The sequence below is a fragment of the Mesoplodon bidens genome, assembly GCF_964165515.1.
Source record: "Mesoplodon bidens genome assembly, chromosome: 10".
NCBI classification, from domain to species: Eukaryota; Metazoa; Chordata; class Mammalia; order Artiodactyla; family Ziphiidae; genus Mesoplodon; species Mesoplodon bidens.
The window spans coordinates 3,395,291-3,417,552 of NC_138172.1; the positions used below are offsets into that span (position 1 = coordinate 3,395,291).

Genomic DNA, 22,262 nt, shown 5'->3' on the forward strand with positions numbered 1-22,262 from the left:
ACACACATGCACATATGCACACACGCACACACACTGGTCCAGAATACACGAAGCTCCTTCCTGCCTGGGCCTTTGCACTGGCTGTTCCCTGTGCCTGCAACACCCTTCCCCTCAATTACCACACGGCTGGCTCTTGTCACTCAGGTCTCAGCTCTGATCCCAGGGGGACTCAGTAGCTCAGTGCTGTCCCAGGGACCCCAGCACTTTCTGACGTCCCACCCTCGGTGATGACACCTTCCTCAGCTTGTCAGAGACACCTTCCCTCATGGACACGGATGACGGCTCCAGCCCGGTTACCAAGTGCCCTCAGCTGGGAGAGACGGGGCAACAACTTCCTCCCCTGAACAGTGAGGTGTCCTCTTCTCTCCACGAGGAAAACCTTTCCCAAAAGCCCCTCAGCAGACTCTCTCTTACGTTTTATTGGCCAGAACCTGGTGGCACATCCACCCCAGACCTGTCACTGGCCATGGGCAATGGGAAGGCTGGTGCTCCCTCCCTCTAAAGCAGAGTCCTCTTGGCCACAGGGGGTGGCTACTGGGGAGACCACGCCAGGGTGGTTCTCCCACATGTCTGGAACTTGCAGATGACAAAGCTCATTTTGCATCTGGGCCTTCTTTTCATTCTTCCAACAGGCCAAGGGAGCAGCTGGTAGTCTCAAGTCCCATTTTACAGATGGGCAAGTGGAGGATCAGAGAGGCAGAATTACTTACTTAGACTTGGCTGGTCCAACTCCAAATCCCCTGTAAGTACAGAAGTTGCAAGGGCAGGGTGGGAAAAATGTCACGGATGTCCAGGAGCTGGGGGTTCCTTGGGACTGGGAAATGCAGCAGGCTTCCCGGAGGGGGTGGCCCTCGATGGTGCCTGGAGAATGGAGGGGGTTCAGCAGGGACTGGACAAAGTGTCCGATGAAGAGAACAGAGTGACCAGGGCAAGGAGGGGCAGAGCACAGGGCACATCTGGGCACCACGGAGGGGGAGAGCTGGGAGGAGGGTGTGGCCAGATGTCAAGGCCTCCTGGAGCACCAAAGGAGGGGCTGTTCTCTGTTCTGCAGGTAGCGGGGAGCCACCGAAGGTTCTGGGGGCTGAGCCTTGCAGAGCGAGCTGAGAGAGGAGGACTGGAGGGGTGAGATGGAGGCTAGGAGACTGTGGAGGAGGCTGGCACAGAGCTGCGCACGTGGAGAGGACAGTCGGGGGCCACTGCTTTGGGGAGAAAGTCTCGACTTCCGGGGGATTAGGCCTCATCTGTGAAGTGGCATCTGCAGTGCCCCCACCTTGTGGGGCTCTCACGAGGACTGAAGTTCTAACGGCGCCTGCTCATGGGGGCCTCCCCTGCCCTGGGCCCTGTACTGAGAACTGCGCTTGCTTCTCGTCGCACTGAATTCCTGCAGCCCCCTGTGAGGGTCGTGTTATTTGAAAAACCTCATCCACCACACACAGCTAGGGAAGGGGCCTGGCCGCGGTGTCCTGGAAATCGGGGCCTTTGCCCCAGCTGCCATGTGACCGCCTGCCTGCAGCCCCACTGAGTCAGGCCAGCCCAGCTCAAGGGACCTGCAGTGGCCTCTGATGACCTCACCCACCTCCAGCCCACCTCTGGGCCACCTCTCAGGTCCCCCATCCCTGCCTCTGTCCAAGCCTCATCTCCCAGCCCCGGCTCCCTTCTGACAGTGCCTCTGCCCTCTGGCCAGGCAGAGGGATCTGAGCCTCCTGGAGGCCAAGAAGACAGGCTCGGTGCCAGGCGCCTCCTGCCAACCCCGGGGCACAGCAATTTTGGTCTCCAGGAAACCTCCCACTTGGAAGAAGTACCTGGAGTCGGCAGTGAGCTGAGGAGTTCCTTCCACTGCTGACTGATGCAGTCCTGTCAGTCATGGAAATTGGCACAGGGTACAGCTCTTCGCAGCAGAACCACCATTGGCAACAACGGCCTCAGGTAAGCCTCTGGCCGGCATCTTCTGAGATGCTTTGGGTGCAGGATGGGGGGGCTTGCCGGCTTCTCAGGTTCGCTCAGGTTTGGAGGCCCCTTAGGCCTAGATGCTAAGTCTCCGCTGCCTGATAGTCCCCTGTTAGGACACTGGGACTCCACTGAGGCTTATCTCCTGTGGCTTCTTGGGCTGAGAGCCCATCACTGTTCCATCCTCCCCGTGAGCCTGGGGAGGAGGTGCAGGGGTGCAGGGGGTACAAAGAGGGCCAGACTCTGCCCCCAGCCTCAAGGAGCTCAGGAGTAATTGTGCAAAATGCACAATGGTCAGACAAATTACCAAGCTCTGTCCCGTAATTCAGGAGGAGCCCTCTGCTTGGCCTGGGGAATAGGAGGGTGGACCCACAGAGGGGCTGCTCAAGCAAAGGCATAACAGTGGGAAAAGCCTAAAGGAGGGCTTCCCTGGTGGCGCAGTGGTTGAGAGTCCGCCTGCCGATGCGGGGGACGCGGGTTCGTGCCCCGGTCTGGGAAGATCCCACATGCCGCAGAGCGGCTGGACCTGTGAGCCATGGCCGCTGAGCCTGCGCGTCCGGAGCCTGTGCTCTGCAACGGGAGAGGCCACAACAGTGAGAGGCCTGCATACTGCAAAAAAAAAAAAAAAAAAAAAAAAAAAGCCTAAAGGAAAGAGAATCCTTTCATGTGGCTGGTCAGAAGAGTTTAGGGGAGGCAGCTGGCAGTCCTGGTGGAGAGGTAGGCTTATGAGAACTTGAGGGCTGGGCTGAGGGATTTGATCATTCGAAGGGCAATAGGGAGCCACTGAAGGTTCTTTAGCAAGAGAGTGACATGTGAGTTGGCTTTTCCCTAGGGGCTCAAGTGGAAGTGAGCCAGTGAGGAGGGTTCTGGCAGAGGCCGGGCAGGAAGCAGGGCCTGAGTCAGGGACAGGCCTTGGGCATTGCATCCCCATGGCCTGGGGACAGGGACTGACAGGGGGCTGACTGGGTGGGGCATTTAAGCCCCCGTGAAGATCAGGAAGAGGCCAAGAGAGAGGACCCTCTAGGAATTCAAGATGGCTGGGCTTAGCCCCTTTCTGGCACAGGTAGGGCAACCAAGGTCCGAAGAGGGCCAGGGTCCCACAGCAAGTCTGTGGCAGTTCCGGGCCCCAACCCAAGGCTGCGAGCTCCTCATCCCAGGCTCTGTCTGCTCAGACAGCCACCCCCTTCCCTGATCGCTCTGGAATCAGGCCGCCAGGATTCCAGTCCTGCTCTCCTCCCAGGTTCAGTCACATGGGGTGGATTGCTTCATTCCCCTCTTGGCAAAGTGCAGATGATCACAGCACCTGCCTCACTGGGCTTCCGTGAGGATTAAATGAACTAACGCGGTCGGAGAGCTGAGAATAAGAGCTGCACTCGGGCAGGGCTCAGGAGCCTTCCCGCCACCATTACCCTGTCCCGTGTCCCTCCTGCCCCTCACCTTCCTTCCTCTACTCCACAGACAACTCTTCCCCCATTTTCTTTTCCCCTTCTTAAAAAAAAAACAGGCATTCACCTGGTCAGGTGTGTTTCACGAAAACAAAAATATCAAACTCACAGCTCCCTGGGGGATCCGCCAGCCAAGGGGAGCCTCTCCCACCCACATGCTGATCACTGAGCCCTCCCTCCTCAAGGTCCCCCTGCTCCTTCTCATCAAAGAGCCTAAAGCTACCACAGCTCCACTGCACAGGGGAAGAGGCCTTAGCTCAGAGAGGTGAGGTCATTTGCCCAAGGTCACACAGCTTGGACGTATGAGAGCTGGGGCTGTCCTACCTGAGAGCCTGCGTGCTGGGCCCCAGTGCTTTGCTGGGGCGAAAGGCTAGCCCTTGGGGGCATTTACCCAAGAAGATTTCACTCATTCATTGGTTCATTTATTCATTCGTCCATGGTCTCTGTGTCTCCTCATGGATCTCGTGTTTCTTGAAGATGTAGACTGTACTGTTTACTTCTGTATCCCCCAGACCGTCGGGGCATAGGAGGTGCTCCTAATAGAACTGAAGAAATGCATACATAAGAATATTTGGGAACATAATACGTCCACACTGCATGCCTTCCCTTGCTCACCAGCTCCCTCCCTGAGCCACTGTGCTCAGACTTCCGTCTCCTGCACTCCACAGAATCCCATCTCTAGGGCCATTGATGGCTGGCCTCCAGGTGGACACATCCAGTTGTCACTGTCAATCCTCTTCCACTGACTCGGTTAACCCCTCCTCCTCCTTCATGATTCCCATGCTCTTCGCTGGGCTCCCAGGACATGCCCTCTTCCCTCAACCCCCGCCACTCGTCTTCAGGCCCCTTTATGAGCTCCTCTTCTGAAGTCCACTCCTTCAAGGCTGGGGTTCCCTTCTCTCTCAACATGCTCTCTCTTGGGTGTTCCCATGGATTCTAAGACACTAGTCAAGGAGGACATGAAGGGTACCTAACCCCAAGCCACCAACAGGAGACCCTCTATAACTAAGACATGGAGAAGGGAACCAATCTCAGGTGAGATAAAATTGGTGGTAAAACTCACCAACCCCACAAGAGGCCTCACCTTCTTTCTTTCACCTTTGACGCAGGAGTAGGAGAAGACCAGCACTTAGTGGGCATCCTCTCTGTGGCTGGCACTGTCCAAAGTGTTCCTTACTCCTTCCCAGCCAGAGAGGATTGGAAGAGGAGGTATTAGTTAGCTCTAGCTGAGTAACAAACATGTGGAAACTAAGTGGCTTAAAATAGTAGCGACTTATTTGGCTCACAATTCCATGGGTTAGCAGTTTGGGCTTGGCTCAGCTGGGTGGTTCTCTGCTGGCCTGAGTCTATGGTCAGCTGGTGGGCTTCCGCACATGGTCTCTCATCCACCAGTGGGCTAGCTGGGCTTTTTCACGTGGCAGGGAAAGGTTCTGAGACAGCAAGAGCAGAAGCTGCAAGGCCTCTCATGGCCCAGACTTGAAGCCGGCACATCGTCACTCCCGCTGCATTCTATTAGCCTGAGCAAGTCACAGGACAGCCCCGAATCACGGCGGTAGCAGCAGACCCCACCTCTTTTTTTTTTTTTGCGGTAACCGGGCCTCTCACTGTTGTGGCCTCTCCCGTTGCGGGGCACAGGCTCCGGACGCGCAGGCTCAGCGGCCATGGCTCACGGGCCCAGCCGCTCCGCAGCATGTGGGATCTTCCCGGACCGAGGCACGAACCCGCGTCCCCTGCATCAGCAGGCGGACTCTCAACCACTGTGCCACCAGGGAAGCCCAGACCCCACCTCTTAATGGGGAAGACTACAAAGCATCAAGGTCATCTTCCTATGTGCTGCAGAGACAGTCTTCATTTTACAAAGGAGGCTGGTAGTGACAAAACAGCCGGGTGGACTCCAGCCCACTGACCCTCCCACAGACACAGACCTGTGGGCCTTTGAGCTCGGAAAGGCAGGCCTCACCGAAGAGGCTGTTCAGAGGGGTCCCAGGCAGGCCGGTGACAAGCAGGCGCTTGACTCAAGAGGAGGATTAAGGACACTAAATCCGTCCTGAGGTTTGAAGGGTGGCCAAAGCAGCAGGGCACCGCTCCAAGTGCAGGCCTCCCTCCAAGGGAGGGGAGCACAGTGGCCTCCCCACCCGACTGCCTGGCTCCAGCCTTGCTGGCCCAGCCCACTGGGAATCTGAGTAGCCAGCATGTGCCAGGCCCAGGCATCCGATGACCAGCCATGGTTCCTGCCCAGACTAGCAGGGCACACAGGTGCCACTGACAAGAGCCCTTGGTGTTTCCCCTGTGGGTGTCCTAAGGGCCAAGGCTGAGAAAAATGAGGCTTTGGAGCCTGCCTGTGTAGAGCCCAGCCTTCCTGCTTCCCAGTAAGGGTCAGGCCTTGGGCAAGTACTGCTCTCTCTGGGCCTCAGTTTCCTCCTCTGTAAAATGGGATTGAAGATGATGCTTTCCTCACAGGAAGGTGACAAAGATTCAGGAAGACAAGCACATAAAGTGCTTCTCTCTGGGCTGGGCAGATGCAACATTGTCCAGAAATGGTAGCCATCACCAACTATAGCCTAGGGCCCTCAGTCCTCTCTCCAAGGCCCGAGTCCCAATGTGACTGGGGATTAGAAAAGCGATGTGATGCATATACCACATAGTACACGTCACCCCTCGGGGCTAGAGCAGCCCCCATCCATCACACTGATTTGTCTATGGTGGAGCTTGACTATTAAAGGCATCTGGGCTCAAGTTTCCAGATAGCTTCATAGAATTTCAAGTTTTCCCACTAAATCAGTTTTTTTTCTTCAATTTCATTTTTCAACAAATTGTTGGCTATGAGAAGCACAGGTAAGGGATTCTTTGGATCATCGTAATTATTACTCAGCAGTCCTCAGTCTTGGCTGCATATTAGAATGAGGTGGGGAGCAGGTTAAAATGCAGATTCTTGCACCTGACACCAGACCAAAGGAATCAAGTTTCAGGAAGTGGGTCCCGGGGAACAGCATTTAAAAAACGCTTCCAAGGCGAGTCTGATGCATAGGCAGGGATGAACCGTATTCTAGAGATTATAAAACAGGGAAGGGGCTTCACTGGTTTAGGAGGGTCAGGGAATACTTCTCCGAGGGCAGGACCAAGGTTGAGCAAACTGAGTGGGTAAGAAAGGGGAGGAAGAAGGTTCCCAGCAGAGGGGACAGTGGGCACCAGCTCCTCAAGGCAGGAAGGCACTCAACAGCAAGTTAAGGGAACGGATAGGTCCCGGGTGGGCTGGAGGAAGGGCGAGCTGCCTCCTTGGGTTCTTCTTTTGGTGGGGTTCGTGGGGGAGATTTGAGACCGGGACCTTCCTGAGGGCGAAATCTGTGCAAAGAGGCTCTTTCTTCCCAGATAAAAGGGAGCAGCAAGGCCAGGGGAGGGGAATAAATTAAAATCAGCACGTGGGGACTTCCCTGGTGGCACAGTGGTTAAGAATCCGCCTGCCAACGCAGGGAACAGGGGTTCGAGCCCCGGTCCGGGAAGATCCCACATGCCGCGGAGCAACTAAGCCCGTGTGCCACAACTACTGAGCCTGCGCCCTAGAGCCCGCGAGCCGCAACTACTGAGCCCACATGCCACAACTACTGAAGCCCACGTGCCTAGAGCCCGTGCTCCGCAACAAGAGAAGCCACCACAATGAGAAGCCCGCACACCGCAACAAAGAGTAGCCCCCGCTCGCCTCAACTAGAGAAAGCCCGCGCGCAGCAACGAAGACCCAGCGCAGCCAAAAATAAGTAAATAAATAAATGTATTAAAAAACCAAATCAAATCAAATCCGCATGTGTTGGGCTGGGAGGCGTCCCACAATCCGATAACCCAATGGGTTTTAAACGTTTTTAAGTTATTTTGGTGGCTTTTTGTCAAACAAAATATTTTGCCACTGTCCCTGTAATGGTTGGAGGAAAGTGATGGTGATGTAGGCGATCTGGGGTCCTGCCCCCTTTGACCTTCGCCACCAACCCTCCCCAGGTCCCCTTGGGACTCTGAGGAACCCAGTTTGAAAACCCCAGGGAACCAAGGCTCAGAGAGGTATGATGGGATTGCCCAAGGTGCCCCTAGTCACGAGGGCAGGGCTGGGGCAGGACCCTGGCCCCCTGGCTCCCTTTCCTGTGCTCCTTTGTCCTGGGCAGAGTCCCCCAAATCTTTGTCAAGTAGGTCTCCCTTTACAAGTTTTTCTTTTGCTACAACTCACTTATGGGTTGAACTGTGTCCCCCAAAAAAGATATGTTGAAATCCTAACCCCCAGGACCTTATTCAGAAGTAGAGTCTGTGCAGATGTCATCAAGTTTAAGATGAGGACATTAGGGTGGCCTTTATCCAATGTGACCAGGGTCCTTATAAGAAGAGGGAAATTTGGGGACTTCCCTGGTGGTCCAGTGGGTAAGACGCCACACTCCCAATGCAGGGGGCCCGGTTCCATACCTGGTCAAGGAAGTAGGTCTCACACGCATGCTGCAACTAAAGGTCCCGCATGCCACAACTAAGAAGCCTGCATGCTGCAACTAAGACCCGGTGCAGGCTAAATAAATAAATAAATACATTAAAAAAAAATAGAAAGAAGAAGAGGGATATTTGGCTGCAGAGGAAGGTGGCCACGTGAACTCAGAGACACATGGAAAGAAGGCCAGGTGACCCCCGAAGCAGAGGTGGGAGCAATACAGCAGCAAACCAAGAAACAGCAAAGATTGATGGGAACAGCCAGAAGCTAGGAAGTGGCAAGGAAGGCTTCTGCCCAGAGCCTCAGAGGGAGCACAGCCCTGCTGACACCTTGATCTCAGACTTCTGGCCTCCAGAAATGTGAAAGAAAACATTTTAGTGGTTTTTAAGCCATCCAGTTTGTGGTACTTTGTTACGGCAACCTTAGGAAATTAATATACCTCCTAAATCATTACTCATTTAATGTTTTTCCTTCAAACAGACTCATTTTTAAACAACACATTTTGCTAAAGAGCACACATTTTGCTAAAAAGTAAATCTCCCATCACTGCTAGAAATGGAAGCCCACGATCCTTTCCATAAACAGTAGGTGCCTTAAAAGTAAAGACAATGAAAACTGGCTAATCTAGCTGGAGGAAGTTGCCTGACGGCTCTGATCTGGGGATGTCTTTGTTGGAAAAGAAGATGAACAGTTGACAGAGGGCACTGAAGACACACAAGCCCCCAGCAGAGACCTCGCCATGTATCAGAGGGAGAAAATGAGAATTGAAGAGAGAAAACTCCCTTATTACCCGAAAATGTCTCATCCTGAGATGTGTCCAATGATTAGGATTTCAGGGTGGCCATCCCCCACCAAGCCCATCCTCCTCTTATGTTTGAGGAAATTGAGGCCCAGAAAGCTTCAGTGATTTGTCCAAGGTCACACAGTGTTGGTGGCCAAGGTTGGATTTGAACCGAACTCCTATGTGCTTTCCAGGAAATTACATGTGAGAGACTTCTTGGTCCCATCCAGCAGCCCCGGGTCATGCTCGGGTGGCCATGGACCAAGCACAGGGACGCAGAGTAGGGGCAATAAGCTCTGAAGGCCAAGCACAGCCTGTGTGTCCTAATCCCATAGCAGTTGTAGCCAAGTGAAGGCCATGCAGAATTATTACTATGCTTCAAGGCAGTTGGACCTGAGCAAAACTTGGCTCACACCGAGGGTTGTAATTCAAGTGATGATCACAAGATTTTTTTACTTCTTGCTTCATTAGACTGTCTGTATCGAAAATCAGCGTCGATGCAGGCAGCCATCCTTGTCCTGTTACATATAGTCACATGCTAAACAATGGAGGTCATGGGGCCCATCCCCAAACCAGGCATCTCCTTCCCCCTCCTCTGACCAGGTGGCCACCCTCTTCCCTCTCCCTCTGCTTCTCTCTCTTCATCTCTTAGCTTCCATTGCCTGCTATGGCCCCTGTGAAGGAGCAAGGCTTAGAAAGTAGAATCTGATACACTTGAGTTCAAATCACAGCTCCCTGTGTGGCCTTGGGTGAGTGGCTCATCATCTCTGAGCCTCAGTTTCCTCATCTGTGAAATGGGTCTCTTCCTCTGAGGTCATGTCTATGAGCGTTTGACTCAGCGCCTGGCACATGGCAGAAGCTCAATAAACACTGATTTTCTCCACCTTCCAGGATGCAAGCTCCTGGTTTCTCTGCCAAACCTCAACTGCCATGGGAGTTTTCAACATCACCAGCCATAACGCTAACTGTGCCTCTTTATGGGCCGAGTCCTGTTCCTGCATTAACCCATTTCATCTTCCCATCAACTGTGTGCAGGCCATACTGTTACTGCCCCAGACAGAGGGGCACACACCTCAGAGGACCTCTCTGGGATCCTCCCCTGCTGCACACCTTCCCCCAGAATGAGGGTTCTGCAGGGTCAAAGGGAGGTGTACATACAGAGCCGGCACGCTACAGTACCCCAGCCCTGAGTGCTCCACTGTCAGCCCCTCCCCCATCCATCCACCTGAGGGTGGAGAGGTCCACGGTGTGCACCAGGCCCAAGGGTGGATGAGCGGGGCTCCGCGAGGGAGTGCGGGTGCGGCTGAGCTGGAATGGGAGGCCGGGTTGTCCATATAGGTGAGTGTGCAAAGCTGCTCAAGGGTGAGGGCGGAGCCAGGGGTGGCAGGAGAGGGGTGAGGGGGGCCACCAGCCATGGCCACAGGCGGAGGACGGGTTCTCCCTTGCCCCCACTTGAGGTATAGAACTCCAAGGAGACTGAGACATTTTCATTCAAACCTGGCCCCTGGCTCGCCATGAAAATACACCTGCCAAGGTGAGAGAGCAGGATAGCTTCTAGTTAAGAGCGCAGTAGCTTGATGTGTAATTTGTCAATATCAAAACAGTTACATGTGGGTCTCTTTGAAGCCTGGGGGCCACCCCACCAGCTTGAGGAATGGCCTGGTGTCATCTCTGTTTTCTCAACTCCCGACCCATAGAGGACAATGCATTTGTCAAATAAAGGAATGTGCTGGGCCCAAGGCTTTCTATACACAAGTGGAGAAGACCGGGCTTAAAAACAGCAAATAGCGTCTAAGCACAAGCGATGATAACATCCCTGGAGACCAGGTTCAGGGCCCCGGTGGCAGCCACCTCCTCCTTCACTGCCTCGGTCTCCCCACTTGCACAGGAAGCGCATTGGCTTCTCTCCTACCCCAGGGCCTGACTAGGATCCCCCTTGGTAATCTAGACCTAGGCCTGTCTCTTCCCTTCCCATCCTCTAAAACGAGCCTCTTACCCCGGGTCAGGCATCTGAGATTTGACAGATAACGTCCTATCCCCCCTTTCCCACCGCCCTGCACATGGTCTTCTCACTTGCTCATGCCAGCTGGCCTTGTCAACTTGGCAAAAATAATCAGAATGATGGAATCACTTCAAGCACTCACCTTGTACAAGCCCTGACCTTCACAGAGCCCCTGGAAGGGGCTCTAGTGCCATCCTCATTTTACAGCTGGACAAACTGAGGTTCAGTTAGGGACTGGTCCCTTGCCTAAGGTCACAGCTGGTAAGGGGCAGAGCCTAGAACCGAACACACGTCTCTCTGACCCCTAGATCCCACACATCTGCCCTACAGCCAGAAATCACAGAGAAGAGGGGCCTTCTCGGCACTGCTGTGTGTCCTGGGACAAATCACTTGTCCTTTCTGAGCCTCCATTTCCCCAGAGAAGTGGCCACGGAGGGCGCCTGGGGTCGCCTAGAGCTGACAGATTCTGGGATTCCAGGAGTGGAGCTGGGGCGGCTGGCATGCCAGGGGCCCACCCTGTCTGGCTCAGATGACCAGTCCTGAGGGCCCAATCAGGCCAGTCTTGGATCAGGCCATAAGTGGGAACAAAACAGTCAGGGAGCTTGCCTCCTCAGCTTTGTTTATTGTCTGGGAGCTGGGAATATTTTGAATTGTTGTGTTTGGGGAGGGAGGGAAAAATAACCAAATATAAGAAGGCAGCCAGCGAGAGGCCTAGGCAGGAATGCAGAGGAATTAGGCCTGCCTGGGTATGTCTGGGAGACGGTGATGCTCCCAGAAACCCAGCACCCTCTGGGTCAAGGATCCTCCACTCTGACGAGACATTCAGATTGCCTGGAGAACGTCATTTAAAAAAAAAAAAAAAAAAAGCCTCATTTCCTATTAAATTAGGATTTTGGAGGGAGGGTAGGACCCAGATAGAAAGATTTTTTTAAGCTTCCCAGGTGATGGGGATGGGGATGTGCACCGAGGTTGAGAACCAATGCTGCTCTCGGCAGTGCCCGTCAGAGGGCTGGGGAGACGCGATTGCTGGCCCTGACCCAGAATTCCAGATTCCGGAGGGCCGGGCGGGGCCTGGGACTGGGCGTTCCTCACAGGTTCCCAGGCACTGCTGCTGGTCTGGGGGCCACACTTTGAGAGCCTCCCCTCTGTACTCTTATGACTCAAAGCGTGGTCTGGGGAGCAGGGGCATCTGAGCACATCAGAAATTCAGAACGTCAGGCCCCATGCCGGACGGTGCCATCGAATCTGCCTGTGAACCCGTGCCCAGGAGACTGTATGCACTTCGCAGTTGAGGGTCTGACCTAGGTCACCTTGGCTAGCCATTCAGGCCACAGATGGGGAGACCAAGGCACTGAGAAGCAGAGGCCCTCAGGGCTACAGAGCCTTTAAAGATCCCTCGGTGCTTGGATCCAGCTCTCTCCGGGGAGGGGCTTCCACATGGGGTTGAATGCACAGTCTTGAAGATGGGGGAGGGAGGGGCTTTAACCCCAGCTACACAAACGGTTAGTTTTACAGTTTGTGGACCTGAGTGTGTAGGAGGGGGTACCCAGCACAGGGGTGGCGAGGCATCTGTAGGCGGCTACGGTCCCATTCATTCATTCAGCAGAGGTCTGGGGGCACCTACCAAGGGCCAGGCACTGCTCTAGACCCTGGGAACCAGGTAACTCAGCCCTGCCGTGCGAAGCAGGCAGCCCAGATGTGGAAGCAGTTATGGACAGGTGGACATAAAAGCGATCAAGGTACATTGACATGGTTCTCTGAGTCAGGGTGAAAATATAACCAGGGAGGAGACATTGGCCTAAATGATGGGAAGGAGCCAGCCCGGGAAGGGCTGGGGGGAAAGTATTCCGGGAGGGGGAGCAGCCGGCAAAGACCCTGAGTGGAGTCTGGGGTTTGAGGGAAGCCTGAAGGGCTGTGTGTGTGGCTGGAGGGGAGGAAGAGGTGAGTGACAGAGCCGGGGGGCGGCTCTCAGAGGCTGTGAGGAGTGTGGGCATGGGGCCAGCGGGCAGTGCGTGGGCTGCTTCAAAGCAGGAAGAACTCAGGGGCTCTGGGGCTCTTCCGTTTGATTTTTACTGAGGTATTCATCGCATTGAGTGATACGTTCAGATCTAACGTGTATGGGTGTTTGCAGATGTACACACCTGAGGGGGCTTCACTAGATCAGGAGATGGCACCATTCCAACCCAGAAGGTGGTCCTTCCAGCCAGCCCCTCTGCCACCCCAGGGGCAACCACTGCTCCTATTTCCAAGACCATAGATTCGCACTCCTGATTTAGAGTCCATATCAATGGCCATTTAAACGGTGGTCTGTGGTGCCTGGTGTTTCGGCGATCAGCCCTGGTGTGGGGCATCTCAGGAGCCCTCCATCTGTCTGTCTGTTTTGCATAGTCCTCCTCTGGATGTTCCGTCTTTGGGCTCTTAGGAATAACGCTGCCATTCACATGCTTGGACAGCCCTGCGTGGGCGTCTGTTTTCATTTCTCTTCGGTCAGTGCCGAGGCATAGAATCGCTGGCAGATCGTTTAGGTGGATGTTTAACATTATGAGAAATGGCTGAACTGTTTTCTGCAGTCTCTGTGCCATTCCTGCCTCACCAGCCATGGAGGAGAGTCCTGGATCCCTGCAGCTGCCGAGTGGAGATGGGCCGGGTGGGAGGGGACACAGGGAGGAGGCCTGCAGTCACCAGAGGGAGATGAGGGTGGCCTGGCCTGGGGAGCTGAGGACCTGGACAGCTAAGCTCCGTGGTGAGTGAATACACAGGCGCACGTGTTCCCTCCCCACAGGTTTGTCTCCTGCACTGTCCCCTTCCCTGGGGCAGATTTGCTGTTCCCACCAAGGGAGAGAGGGAAGGGCGCCCTGGAGGCCTGCCACCCACAGACCACATCCAGGCAAGGGCTTCCTGGGATCCTCTGTGCTCCGGCCTTGTGCTGGGCACTACCAGGGACCCCTGCCTACTGGGTGCTCCCAGTCGGGCTGAGATCCAGGCTGCTGGAGGGCAGTGGGCAAAGTGCTTTGGGGGAAGGAACAGCATGGGGCAGGGAAAGGCGTGGGTGAAGGCCGGGAGGTAGAAAAGCCCAAGACACGCAGGCGGGAGGGTGGGCAAGCGCCTGGTTAACCAAAGGCTAGACTGTGTGCAGTGCTCTGTGTGAACCTCCACTTACTCCCCACAGCAACATGGCATAGGGGTTCTGACCAGTCTGGTTTTACAAATGGGGAAACTGAGGCACAGAGAGGTTACACAATTCCCTCTGGGTCACACAGCCCCTGAGAGATGAAGCTGGGATTTGGCAGCAGATAGGAGGAGGGTGGGTGGGCGGGAAGCAGATTCCTGAGGCTAGATGTGCCGATAAGGCCTCTATGGTGCCACCATCTGTCCGTCCACATCCAGAGATGTGGACACGGCCGTGCCCAGGAGAAAGTGACCAGGATGGGGACCACTCGGCCACTCCATCACCATCCCTTCCCTCTTCAGGGAATGAGGTTCTGAGAGGCAGGGAGGCCGGCCAGACGACCCTCGGCAGGGCTGGTGCCAGGGCCTCCCTGCAGTGGCCAGATGGCCCAGCATGGCTGGACCCTAGCAGTATTTCAGCAACTCTTGTTGGTCGCCTGATAGATGGATGAGACGGACTATTCCCCGGCAAGGGACGAAGGGTTTTGTTCAAAGCCCTGGATCGATTTTATGTTATTATTGCCAGCTGCTGAGAAAAGCATCATCAAGCAGCCTTTTCAAAATTTCATTCACTGCCTTTGAGTCCAGGGCCTTCCGTGAGCTTTCCCCGCAATTGATTTCTGTTCTTGGAATGGGAGGAGTTAGTCCCCACGGAATTTCAGGCCAGGATGTGGCTTCTGAAGGAAACCTCTGCCTGGGTTTCCTTGAAGGTCCCTCCTCCTGCCAACATGTTCACTTCCTTGGTGCTCACAGCCTTGTCCTGGAGCTTCAGACACCCCACCCTGGCAGGGGGGACAGGGCCGTGCACAAAGGACACCCAGGTCTCACACTCAGCCCTTTGCAGGGAACTGGCCGGGTGGGGACTGGCCTCTGGGGAGCCACATCCCCATGTGAGGGGGTGGTTGATGCCTCTCAGCTCCAAGTGACAGTAGGTAAGTGCTCTGAGGTGGCTCCATCTTGCCGCCTTTTCCAGAGAAAGCAGACATTCAAGTTTGTAAAATGTCAACCCTTCCAAACTTTCATTCACGGCAATTAACTCAAAATATTTTAAAGCACAGTGGAGGCCAAAGAAAGTACATCTGGAAGCCGGATTCAGTGCAGAAGCACCAGCCCCGGCAAGTCTGAGACCTCTTGTCACGATGGCTCAATGAGGCCAAACTATGAACTCCTAATATGGATGAGGAAACTGAGGCCCAGAGAGCGGGCATGCAAGCCCAAGTGCCAGCAGAAGGGGGCTGGAACCTGGGGGTCTCTGGCCTCCATGCTGGCTCTCCCCACCTCACCCGGCCCTTCTCTGCCTCTTGCTGCTTCGCCTTGGGGTGGAGGTTGGAGCATTTCCTGGTGCCTTTCCTCCTCCTCCTCTCCCTCTCCTGCCCTCTGGGGTTGGGTTGCGGTCTGGCAACCACTAAAGGCCCCAGAATCCCTTCAGTTGAGTGTGGCCTCTGGAACTAGATGGCCTGCTGAGTGACCTTGGGCAAGTTACTTAATTTCTTTGTGGCTCAGTTTTCCTTTCTGTAAAATGGGGGAGATTAATAGTACCAACCTCACAGGGTGGTTGCAAGGATTCGGCAGGTTAAGATATTTAAATGCATTGTACAGCGCCCGGCATGTAGCTAAGTGCCATACGAGTGTTCGTTAAAATAAATGCAATGGGGCTTCCCTGGTGGCGCAGTGGTTGAGAGTCCGCCTGCCGATGCAGGGGACGTGGGTTCGTGCCCCGGTCCTGGAGGATCCCACATGCCGCGGAGCGGCTGGGTCCGTGAGCCATGGCCGCTGAGCCTGCGCGTCCGGAGCCTGTGCTCCGCAACCGGAGAGGCCACAACAGTGAGAGGCCCGCGTACTGGAATAAATAAATAAATAAAAAATAAATAAAATAAATGCAACGAATATTTGTTGAGTACCTGCTGTGTGCCAGGCCCAGGTCTCGATGGAGGCACAAGGACAAGGTCCTGTCCCTCGTGGAGTTGATGGTCTAGAGGAAGAAGGCAGGTGGTTGAAAGGGCCTCGTCCGTGGTCCTGCACCGATAGCGTCTGCACTGCACCGCCCCACCTGGAGGTTAGCCGATCCAACAGGCCTTTCCAAATGGCAGCCGTGGACATGCCGCTCCCCATCACAGGTCCAGTGGCCTCCACTGCCCTTGCTCACTCCCTGCGGCCCTCAGGCCCACGTTACCTTTGCTTAGGGCCTCTCACTCCTGCCAGCAGGCCTACGCACAGCAGATTCCTCTGCCTGGAACACGCTCCCTCTCCCTTCCCCTCAACCCTCTGGCTTAGTCACAGCCTCCTCGTGGTTCAAACCTCAACGCCAGGGTCACTTCCCTGCACTGTGACGTGCCACTCTGCACTGTGTGCAGTGACACACGGGGGGTCTGGGGAGTTTTTGCTTGCCGTCTGCTCCTTCAGCTCACGGGGGAGCCTCACGCACATCAGGAGAAGGGGACAGGTGTGGGGACTCAGTTGCTCTATCTCCAGCTTTGGTTTCCTCACCTATAAAAGGGGGGACAGGTACTCTGAACTCAAAGGAGAGAGCTGAGGTGCCCCGAGTAGATGCCACCCAGAGTGGCTGGGGTGCTAGAGGCACTGCTGGTCTGTCGGTGCTTCCTGGAGGAAGGGGCACCTGGGCCAGCAGAGAAGGGCAGGGAAGGCTCTGGAGAAAGGTGCAGGAGGGTATGTGCCAGTGTCTGGCTTAGCTGGAGCTGCCATGAGGGCAGCCTCTAGAAAGTCAAGATGGAGCCAGAGATCAGGAGCCTCAGTGAGGAAACCAGGGAGAGATGAAGGGTCACTCCCGAAATCCTGCTCCTCGCATCCCTGGGTGCCTTCTGGGGCCGCTCCAAAGAGGGTGTTACACAGCACTTTCAGGAGGTGGATACAGGCGGGGCCAGGTCTGGCAACGGGGATGGCTCCCTATGGGGCCTGTTTGGTATTTGTTCTTTCAACCTCAATCTAAAAGGTTCTCTGCACACAGCCTCCCAGGTGCAGAGACGGAGTGAGAGAAAGTGAGAGACCAGCACTGGGCTCAGAGAGGGGAAGGGCATGGTGGAAGTCACACAGCACTTCCCTCAGGCCTGGCCAGGGCGTGGATGTGGAACGTGGTCTCTGAGGACCTGCTCATGCAAATAAGGACAAGAATAATGGCACATTCCCCATTTTTAAAAATTTTTATTTATTTATTTTTGGCTGCGTTGGGTCTTCCTTGCTGCGCGCGGGCTTTCTCTAGTTGCGACAAGCGGGGGCTACACTTCATTGCGGTGCACGGGCTTCTCACTGTGGTGGCTTCTCTTGTTGCGGAGCTCCGGCTCTAGGCGCGCGGGCTTCAGTAGTTGTGGCACTTGGGCTCGGTAACTGTGGCTCGCGGGCTCCAGAGCATAGGCTCAGTAGTTGTGACACACGGGCTCAGTTGCACCGTAGTATGTGGGATCTTCCCGGACCAGGGCTCGAACCCGTGTCCCCTGCATTGGCAGGCGGATTCTTAACCACTGTGCCACCAGGGAAGTCCCACATTCCCCATTTTCATTTAAAAATAGACACTCACTTGGCACTTCTGTGCCGGGAGCTCTTCTGAGCTCTTTGCACTGTTAACCTTGTGTCTTCATAGAAGCCAGAGAAGATAAATTCCATTATACATATTTCCATTTTACAGATGAGGAAACTGAGGTAAGGAAGAGAGCCTGAGTAGTCCCCCAAGGTCAGCCAGCCAGGGCAAAGCCAAGAAGCCGGGGTGGTTTCACATCACTTTCTCAGGTCACCCTCCGGCCTGGGGGAGGCGGGAGGGTGGAGTGGCTGTGCCTGGTTTTGGGGGGGGGGGTTGGGGGGTGCATACAGAGGCTCAGAGAACCTGGATGCCGCCCAGGAAGACGCAGTGGAGTGCTTCAGACCTCACCACTCAAGGAGCCCTGGCCCCACCCCATGAGCCAGGTGGGTGACAAGTGGTGAGCTTGGTGGCTCGTGTTGGGAGGGAGCGAGTAGGCGTCGTGGGCTCTCTCATTCCTAATCGGAAGACAGGAGGGGGCTGAGGACGCGCTGCACTCACTCCTTGTCTCCAGGGTTTGGAGTAAAGAACGCGCTAAGGGGGAGGCAGGGGACCGAGTGCTCGCCCGCCGTAGGAGGGTGTGTGCACGCGCGCTCGGCGAGCCCGGGCTCTTTGTGTCCGAGCCCGAGCGCGCGTGCGTGTGCGGTGTGTGTGCGTGCGTGCGTGTGTGTGTGTATGTGTGTGTCCGTGTGTGGGGCGGGGCTGGCGCCCCGGCCCCGCCTCGGCCCCGCCCCCGCCCCGGCCAAGCTGGTATTTTTCCACCCAGCAGGATGGGTGATGCTGAGAGCTGCCTGCTCAGACAACAGACACGCGAGGTCAGGAAGAAGCCGCTTATAAATTACCGCTTCCTCCGCGCCGCCGCCAGCGCCGAGCTTCGGGTCCTGGCTGCAGCACCGCTCGCTGGCCGGCGCCGAGTCCCGAGGACCGCGAGCTCTGAGGCCGAGCCCAGACTAGAGGGAGCGCCGAGCGCGGACCCCGCGGGCCAGAGATCGAGCCGGCTGGCAGCCCTCGGTGAGCGGAACCGACTGCAGCCGAGTGCAGCGCCGCGGCCGCCCCAGGTACCGAGGGAGAGGGAGCCGGGCGCGCGGAGCCCCCTCCCCATTCCCGCGCCCCAGCTAGCCACGACCTCCTCCCCGCCCAGGGACCCCGTTCCGGCGCCCCTTTCACCACCCAGCGGGGGACGGAGGGTCGCCCTCTCAGTCCCGCTGCGGGGCTGTTATTGTTTCCCGGGCGAAGGGGCTCGGGCTTCTCGTGCAGGAGCTAGGTGTGTGTGTTTGTGTGTGTCTCTTTTGGTGTCTCGATCTCACTGGGGGTCTGCATGTATCTCCGTGTGTGTCTGTGTGTTTCTGAGGGTGGCTGTTTCTCCATGTTCCCAGCAGCATGCACTTGTGTGTCCCAATGTGTGCCTGCTGTTCTGTGACCTGGGCTGTGCATGTGTGTGTTCTAGTGTGTGATACCTGTGTGGCTGTGTCTTCAGATGTTTGCTCTTGTGTGTCCTGGAGTGTGTCTGTGTGAACCTGTGTGTGTGTGTGACTGTATCTCCGAGTGCCTGGCTGCGCACGTGTGTGTCCCAGAGTGTGGCTCTGTCTCTGGGTCCCTGGTTTCGGACACTCATGTGCCTTCGACTGTACCCGAGGGAGTGTCCCCGGTGCCTAGAGGGCCACACAGCCAGAGATGGTTCTCCAGAGCAGGCGCTGAGTGGGTAGAGGTGATAGGGCGGCATGGCTCCAAGGGTGCCGCCTGTGTGCAGCGTGCAGGTGGCAGTGCCAACGTCCAGCAGCCTTCAGTGGCAGGATCCAGGCCCCGAGGGACAGCTGGGAGCCAAGTGGACAGCGGGCAGGGAGAGCAGGACACATCCATCTCTAGACCTTTCCCTTCCTTCTGGGGGTTCCTCTTTTGAGCTGGAGGTTCTGGTCCCCCTCCCACTAGGAAAGCCAGAGAGAAGATCTCAGGGATTTCATCCTCCAACCGCTGAGGTTTCGTCCTGGACCGGAGGGGGACCTCTGGGCTACCCTCCCTGGCACTCAGAGGGAGGTGTGTGCTGGGCAGGGCCACCGGCCTGGCTATTTTGGTCACTGCCCAGCCTCTGCCAGATCCTGGCCTCCCCCAAGACCAGCCCCAAAAGCTTGGGAGGCAGCCTGGACCCCCATTTCCTGCCTGGAGAAATAAATCAGCTCAGTAACCGCCCGGACGCTTGAACAGAGGGTCTTGGGGCTGAGGTTAAGAGGCACGTGGCTCCATTTGGACTTGGGTGAATTGGCCCATGCTTTGGCACCGCTGATGTTCAAATAAATGTCATGGGGGAGATCTTTTTAAGATTTCTTTTTAATTTTTTCTTGGCTGGAAAGGAGGGGATCTCATCCAGAGTCTCCCAGCCAGAAGGAGTTTATTTTTATGAGAAAGAGCGGGTGAGCGCTTAGCAACCGCCTGCCTCCCTCTCGACCAGGGAGTCATCCGGGGAGTGTGGGGTGGGCACAAGGGAGGTGTGGTGTGGGGGCGGAGTGGGGGGAGGAATTTCATCAGGATGGTTTTGGGGGCGTTTGGAGGGGGCCCGAGGGCAGTGGCTGAGAACCCACCATAGCGTAGGAGTGGGGGACTGGCTAGAGGTCTTGGGCCTGGCTCAGCCCCCTGTTGACCTTGGGCAAACTTTTTTTGTCCTCTGTTTCCTCATCTGTAAAATGGGTGGAGTAAAGTGGTTATGGGGTAAGCTGAGAATGAAAGGCAGGAGCTCTTCCCCAGGGAGCTGAGTCCAAGTACTGTGCCTCTGTCTTAGTCAGCAGGCGACCTTGGGTGATTCCCTCAGCCGCTTTGAACCTCAGCGTCGCTGTGTGGGCAGCAAGGACGCCAAAGCCGGCCTCACTGCGTCCTTGAGGGGATTGAGGGAGATGAGGCAGAATAAGCCTGTGGTAAGCTGTAAAGCCGGGCTCGGCTTCGGAGCTGCCGATTAGAGGGTGTCACGAGGTCCTAGGTCACTGTGGTATGTGGCAAGGGCCAAGGCTCGCTCTCGAGCTCTTGTGCTTCGGGGATGTCCTTGTACCGACCTGTGGCGCAGCCACAGTCACCTCTCCTGCCCTTTCCCTCCCATCACATCCTGCGGAGATCCGGTCCCATCTGCTTTGTGGAGTTGGGAGGCCCTAGCGAGCGGGTAGTGCCCCTTTTACAGATGGGCAAACTGAGAGCCGCCCAGAGGACTTTGCCTTGTTTGGACAGCAGCAGGATTGGGCTTCAAAGGCCTTCCCTGGGCCAGCCGCGAGTTTGGGCTCTGTGGGGCTTTAATCCCTGATGTCCCGGGGAGTTGAAATGGGGCCAGAACCTTGGGAGAACAAGGGACAAAGGCTCCGGGTCTTCAGGGTTGGAGGGTGAGGGCATGGGCCCCACTGGCACCTGGATTCCAGCCCTGGTTACTCATTCTCCCTTCTCTGTGCCTCTCAGGGAGCCCTGCCACCCTTCCTACTCAAGTGTCAGCCCCCCACGAGGCAGTGTGGGCTCTGGGGATGGTGTTTTCTATCACCTATCAGCCTATCGGCTTGTCAAAGGATTTGGGAGCCTGTGAGACTTTATCTGGAAGTCTTTCCAAAGGTCCCGAAATGATAAGACACTTGTGAGTCATTCAACACATTCCTGTGTATAGGAAAGAGGTGAAAAATAAATGACAAGGAACACCTGGGATGCAGCCTGGTCACAGCTGGAAGGGGTCTGGGTGGGAATTCGGGCTGGCCTTGGAACCCCAGGGCCACCCGCCAGGTGTGGGCTGACCCCCGCCCCCCAACTTCTGGCGAAGGTCATAAGTGAGGGTCGGATTCTTCAGGGCTGCATCTCCGAAGAATGCAGTCCCGCGTTGCAGTCCCCGTCTCCAATGTCCACGTTGGCCGACTTATCTTGGCCAAAGCGTTTGCTTGACTTTACGGGTTCTGGGGAGGAGCCGTGGGTGTGGCAATGCCCCGGGTGGCCTTCAAGTGTGAATGGGGGCTCTTGTTTCTTTGCTGCTCTCAGTTCTGGCCAGGCACTGGGTTTGGGGTAGAATATTGGCTTTCGAGGATCTCATAGCCCAGAGGGAGATGGGCAGCGCGGCAGCCGCTGTGCCCGTGCTGCGCCTGGGTGCCCGTGCTGAGCGTGCCTAGATGGTAGGGTCACAGGCAGGAGGCATTTCAGCTTCTTAGAGGAGGTGATGCTGGAGCTGGCAGCTTCTGTGGGCAGAGGAACAGGGTGGGCTGGCATTCCGGGAAGGGGGCATAAGAGGTGTAAAGGGACAGGGCATGAAATAGCCAAGCGTGTTTGTAGAACAAGCCTCACAGGGACCCAGCGGGAGAGAGGAATAAGAGCCAGGTGTGGCGGGCCTTGAGCGCTGGGTAAATGGGGCTAGGCTTTATTCTGAAGGCAGCAGAGATAGAAATAGCATCAGGCTGGGTTTGGGGACAGCAGTGTCGAAGCCAGTTAAACCCGGGAGACCCTCATGGTGAGTGAGGAATTAGGCTGAGGTCCAGGACTGAAGGTGGCCGGGCCACTGCTAGTCAGGGCACAAAGCATTTTCCATGCCAGCGAATCTTGCCCTGAGCTCTTTTTGTAAACATGGGGTGAAGGCCTGGACATGCTGTCTAACAAGTACACAGGCCATTAACTGTGCCTCTGACCTCCCCGGAGCACACAGCCCTGGCGCCTTGGGTGAATTACGTCTGTCCTGGACAAGGCTTCTTTTGGGGTTTCCCTGCCCGCCTCACCTGCTCAGAGTTTCCTTTTGGAAACCTAAGCTGAGGGGCAGGGATTAGGGGTGGTGGGGAGAAGGCAGAGAGAATGGAAATTGCTCTTCTCTTTCTAAAAACCAACATAGCAACAACAAATCACCCAAAACAATCAAAGGGGGAGGGGGTGTGGGGGGAGGGGCAGGTCGCCTTAACTCTAGTCAGGCATCAGAATTACCTGAGTGACTTTGTACA

General features: G+C 56.0%; 1 protein-coding gene across 2 annotated transcripts in view; it reads left to right on the top strand.

The window, feature by feature from the left end:
• The first annotated feature begins 18,103 nt into the window (after positions 1 to 18,103).
• Positions 18,104 to 22,262, top strand: part of SLC6A6 (solute carrier family 6 member 6) — an 80,919-nt gene continuing 76,760 nt past the window's right edge. The window contains exon 1 of one of the 2 annotated variants that reach the window (XM_081245403.1): positions 18,104 to 18,386. The gene's annotated coding sequence lies outside the window, so the exon portion shown is untranslated. The remainder of the gene's footprint in view (positions 18,387 to 22,262) is intronic. The other variant, XM_081245404.1, reaches the window with a different exon arrangement.